Below are 6404 nucleotides of genomic sequence, written 5' to 3'. Positions count from 1 at the left end.
AAAAATCTATTCAATTTCCTCATTGAGATTTATTTCATACTTTCTCTTCCTTTCCCCTAGTAATGTAGAGGTGATAGAATTTTGTCTCAGTTCTGCGTGGCCTTTAGACAGCTCTTGTCTACTGGACAGAGGGGCAGGGATTCTCAACCTGGAGGCTACAAATTTCAGCAGTCCATGAACCCCTAAGATGCCTACATTCTTGGATAGAGTAATGATCCATGTTTTTAAAACATATAGTCTCTGCTAGGCATGCTGGCTCACATCTGTAATCCCAGCAACTTGGGAGGCTGAGAAAGGAGGGTCGAAAGTTCAAAGCCAGCCTCAGCAACTTAGCAAGAGCCTGTCTCAAAAATTAAAAAGGACTGGGGATGTAAAGGGTTCCCGGGTTCAATTCTGGTACCAAAAAACAAAAGAAAAAAGAAAAACAAAACAAATCTCTCTCTCTCTCTCTCTCTCTCTCTCTCTCTCTCTCTCACACACACACACACACACACACACACACACACCACACACACACACACACACAGTCTCATGGGTTCCTGACTTAACAGAGGAGAAGAACTACTACATTTGGTAGAAGAGGTACAAATAAAGAGAAACACTAAGAGTTCCTGAGAATTCCTTCAAAAGATGACACAGGTGGCACTTGCTCCTTATTTTCAGACAACAAGGACAATATAAATACCCCTTTACCAAAATCAACATTAAGAGAATAAAAAGAAAAAAGATTAAATATCCTTTTAATTAATTTCTACCTATCTTATCTTTGTATCAAGAATGTTTTAATACTGTCATTTCATGGTGATAACATGGTATACATATGGTTATTAAAGTAAGTGAACACATCAAGAAAGGGGGGGGGAGAGAGGGGGGAGGGGGAGGGGGGAGGGAGAGGGAGTGTTTTTGGAGAAATTGAATGTACTTTGCTAAAAGACACCATACCACGGCTGGGCATATAGCTCCTCCATTGGTAGGGGGCTTGCTTTGCATCCACAAGGCCCAGGGTTCAATCCCCAGCACCAACAACAACAACAACAACAACAACAACAAACCACCATACTGTGGCATAGATTCCACCAGCAAGGAAGAAAGCAGCCTTCCTGCCCAGTGGCTTTCATATCAGGCACACTCATCCCCCCTCCAGGCCTCATTTCTTCCTTTTTGCAACCAATCTGGTCTAGAACTTCCACTGATCTCTTGTCTCCCAGACTTGCTTCTCTTTTGTGCAGGATTAATCATCAAACACAATTCCTTAATCCAGGTGTCTCATGCTGAGAAAGGGAGAGTGATCCTTTGCCCTCAGGAGATTCAACTCAAACTCTTCAGCACTGTGCATGGGACCTTGAGCAATCTGACCTTACACAGCTGCTGTGGTCTGAATGTGTCCCTCCAAATTCATGCTGGAAACTTAATCCCCAAAAGTGATACTATTGGGAGGTGGGACCTAATGGGAGGGATTGGAGAGGATGGAGGGAATTAATGCTACTATTAAAAAGGTTCACAGGAATGGGTTTGCTCTTTTCTGTTGTTTTGCCATGTGAGGATATGACATTTGTCCTCTCTTGCCTCTTACTTTATGCTGTGTGAAGACATTGCCACAGGGAGCCATCCTGGAACCAGAGACCAACCTGCTGACATCTTGATCTTAGACTTCCAATAATCCAGAACTTTGAGCTGGGAACACCTGTAATCCCAGCAGCTCAGGAGGCTGAGGCAGGAGGATAGTGAGTTCAAAGGCAGCCTCTGCAAAAGTGAGTGCCAAGCAACTCAGTGAGACCCTGTCCCTAAATAAAATACAAAATAGGGCTGGGGATGTGACTCAGCAGTCAAGTGCCCCTGAGATCCCTAGTACCCCCTCCCCCTGCAAATAAAGAACCCAGAACTTTGAAAGATAAAGTTTTGTTCTTTATAAATTGCCCAGTGTCTTGGTCCATTTTGTGCTGCCATAACAAAATACCTGAGACTGGATAATTTGTGTTCATGTGTGGTGCTGGGGTCAAATCCAGAACCTCATACCTGCTAGGCAAGTGTCTCTACCACTGAGCTACAGCCCCAGTGCCAAATCATTTCTTTTTCATTTATTGATTTTTGAAATCACCTTGAAGTTTGAATTTTTTTTCTTGTACTGGGGATTGAACCTAGAGGTGCTTTACCACCAAATCACATCCCCAATGCTTTTTATATTTTTATTTTGAGACAGAGTATCATTAAGTTGCTGAAGCTGGCCTTGAACTTGCAATCTTCCTGCCTCAGCCCACTAAATCTCTGAAATTACAGGCAAGTGCCTCCACTCCCAATCATCTTGTTCACTCTTAACCTTTGGATCTCAAGTCAGGTATCACTGCCTAATGAGGAGTCTTCCCCTGACTGGGAAGACTGGGCCAGCAAAATTTAGATAGATATTTAGATAGATAGATAGATAGAGTGTGAGGGGATCCAACATGGTGGCCGGCGAGGAAGCAGCACTTTCAGTATCTCCACATTAACGGGATCAGAAAGACCCATTAATACACCTAGATTCTACCTACTGAGGAACTTCTAGCAAAATTCCCCTGAAAGGAGACCTGCCGGGAATTATTTTATTGTTCTTTCCATTCTCCTCTATGCTATCTATCTCCCTCTCCTTCTTTCTTTTCAAGAACACCTTCCTTCCCCTTCCCCCCAACTTTCATCCCAAGCATTACGTCCTCCATTTCATGTAACTGTCTAAATGCAGATAGATAGACAGAGTGTGTGTGTGTGTGTTTAGCAAGAGGATATGAGAAACATCCACATTCACCCACTCATGAACTCCCTCCAACTTCTTTCCCTTGACTATGGTCCCCCTGGGTGCCTGCTATCTGAAGTTATAGAACTACTGAATGCACTTTACTTTCTTATAGCTTGGTGCTGTATGTCTACTTTCTACATTCCTGGGATTCCATCTAATTCACACTCTTTCTTCACCTACTTAACACCCACTCATTCTTCAGTGCCCAGCCAGGCATCTATGTATGAGGACAACTGTAGTAATTTCTGCCAAAGAGAGTTGTGAAAATGAGATGAGTTAATGTGTAGTTAGTTCTTAAATGACCTCTTGGTATATGATTATTATTATCCTCATCAACATCACCTTCTTTCATCATAATCATCAGTATGTATAATATGTCTTGTCGTTTTTTAACGCTTTGTAGTATTGCTTTTGATGTGTGTCTCCTCACCAACCCATAGGCTCCTGGTTAATTGAATGATCATCAAATAACTAGGTCATTCTACAAGCCCTACCAAAGCATTAACAGTCAAAGCTTGGAGCTACAGATCCTACAGAGTTGTGATTAAGGAAACAGCAACTGGATGAAAATGCTGTGGGAAAAGGAATAAGTCAATAATCTTACAAAGAATGCTTTAAAAATAACCACAGGACTCTTATTCACCATTGGGGACAATGCAAGTTGACACAACCTCACTCTGTAGGGCAATTGGTGCTCCAGATTAAAATTATAAATGGAAATAGATTTTAAGTGATGAAGCACTATGAAGAATTCACTTGATAGAAATGCTCAAGTGTACAAAGGCATATGAAAAGGTTGACCGTTACAACATTATTTGTAAGAATAAAAAATTGGAAATAGCTCAGAATGTTCATCAAAGGAGCACTAACTAAATCAATTGTGGAATTGCAATATAACCATATAATGAAAATCTATGCAACTATTAAAAAGAAGGCAAAGCTATATGTCCAAAGCCAGAAATTCAAAATATACACTTAAATGAAAATAGCAATTGGCAAAATAGTCTAAAAGTATTAGTCTCATTTCATGGTCAAAATGAGACTAATGGTTCTGGGGATCAAACACAGGGCCTCACGCAAGATAGGCAAGCACTTTATCGTTGAGTTACACCTACAGCCTCTTAGTTATAATTTAAATGCAATAAAATTTACCTATATTAAGTGCACAATTAGGTGAGTTGTAACAAATCTATACTGTCATGTAACCCTAACCATAATCAAGTATTGATAGAACATTTCTATTACCCAAAAAGTGACTTTGAACATTTTGCAATCATTCATATCTCTATCCTTTGGCCTCTGGCATCCACTGATCTGATTTTTTAAGGTATTTGACTTGTTTTAGAATTTCATATAAATGGAATTATAAGATATCTGGACTGGAGCCTGGCTCCTCTCACTTAGCACAGTGCTTTGGTGATTCACTTGTTTTTACATATTGATGGTTCATTCCTTTTCATTGCTGAGTACTACCACATATGTTGAGGATGTCCTTCATTTACCAACTGGTGGACATTGGGGTTGTTCCCAGTTTTTGAAGATCAGGAATAAATTCATAAACATTCATGTAAATGTTATTTAAACTTTTAATTTTGAGAAATTATAGATTCATACACAGTTGTAAGAAATAATACAAAAAAGAAAAAGGGTCCATTTATCCAAGTTCCCCCAGTGGTCACAACTTGTAGGAGTACAGAATACTACTGAAATGAAGACGTGTGTGTGTGTGTGTGTGTATGCACTTACATGTGTATGCGTGCGCATAGAACCCAGGGCCTCACACTTGCTTTACCACTGTGCCACACTCCAGCTCCAAATCCAGGACAGTGACATTAATACAGTCAAGACTCAACATTGTTCCTTCCTCATAGCAATCCCTGTGTTGTCCTTTATAGCTACATTCATTTCCCTTTCCTCCTCCCCAGTCCCTGGCAATCTCTAATTTCACCGCCATTTTTATAATTTTGTCATCTCAAGAATGAAATGTAAGTGTAACCAAATAATATGTAATTTGGGGGGTTGGCTTTTTTCACTCAGCATAATTCCCTGGAAATTCATCTGAGTTTTTGCATGTACTATTAGATTGTTCCTTTTTATTGCTTGGTAGTGTTTCATGGTGTGGGTGTTCCAGAGTCCGCTTGACCATTCCTCTATGGAAAGACATCGAGTTTCACTTCAGTATTTAAATAATATAAACAAAGTTGATATGAATGTTTGTGTTCAGGTTTTCATGTGAACATGCGTTTTCTTTTCTCTGAGATAAAGGAGAGCAGTTGCTGGATTGCGTGGGAGTCACATGTTTCATTTTATAAGAAACTGCCAGGGCTAGGGATGTAGCTTGGTGGCAGAGGGCTTGTCTAGAATGGGTGAAGCCCTGGGTCCTAACAGAGATTTTTGTCATGCCCTGTACATTGCTTTTTTGTCCTTTCAGCAGAGTCTTTCACAGAAAAAAATTTAATGAAGTCTGACTCATCAATTTTCCCTTTTATATATTAGCACAGATTTTTAAAATGTAGACATATGTTTTCATTTATCTGAAATAAAAACCTGGTAGTGAAATTGCTGGGACATATGGTAAATATGTATTTAATGTTATTTTTTTTAAACTACAGAACTGTTTTCCAAACTGTACCATTTTGCATTCCTATAAGCAATGTATGAGAGTATACTTGCTCCACACCCTTGCCAACACTGCTTATGACTCATATTTTAAAATTCAGCCATTCCTCGCATGCAGCTCAGTGGTACAGCACTTGCCTAGCATGTGTGAGGCCCTAGGTTTGGTGCCCAGAACCACAGAAAGGAGGGGGGACTCCAATTTTTTATGAAAAGAGGGCCAAATTATCCTTTTACAAGGAACCCATTCCCACAATAAGAAATCCGCTCTCATAATCTCAGCATTAATGTATTCCTGAGGGCTCTCATGGTTTACTCATCTCTTAAAGGTCTCCTATCCCAGCACCATCACACTGGAGATCAAAGTTCTAACACCTGAAGTTTGGGAGACAGTTTTGAAATATAGCCATTATCAATTCACATCTTTAGCTTGTTATAAAAAATAAGTTTGTTTTCAACTGGTTGCCATAGAATTCCTTATATAGTCTGAATACAAGTCCCTTGACAGGAACATGTTTTGCCAATTACTTCTACCTTTTCATGTGTGTGCATGTGGTGCTTGGGATTGAACCCAAGGCCTTGTGCACGCTAGGCAAGTGCTCTACTATTGAGCTACAGCCCCAGCTCACCATTTCATTAACAGCATCTTTTTTTTAAACATTTATTCTTTAGTTGTGGGTGGACACAATACCTTTATTTTATTTTTACATGGTACTGAGGATGGAACCCAATGCTTCACACATGCTAGGTAAGCGCTCTACCTCTGGGCCACAACCCCAGTCCCCTTAACAGATCTTTTAAAAAGTGAAGTTTTTTTTAAAAAAATTATGAAGTTGAACTCAGCATTTCCCCCTGCTTTTTGTGGTCTGTTTAATATGTTAAGATTACCCAAGTCACAAAGATTTTCTCCAATTTTTTATTCTAGGAATGTTATACCTCTAGTCCTTACATTTAGGCCTCTGATTCAGTTGAAGTGAACTTTTGCATATAATAGGAGGTGCATTTGTTGACATGTGAA

Source organism: Marmota monax, unplaced genomic scaffold, assembly GCF_021218885.2.
Source record: "Marmota monax isolate L192 unplaced genomic scaffold, Marmota_monax_Labrador192_F-V1.1 WCK01_AAM20220418_F8-fsc00052, whole genome shotgun sequence".
NCBI classification, from domain to species: domain Eukaryota; kingdom Metazoa; phylum Chordata; class Mammalia; order Rodentia; family Sciuridae; genus Marmota; species Marmota monax.
This window is presented reverse-complemented; position numbering follows the sequence as displayed.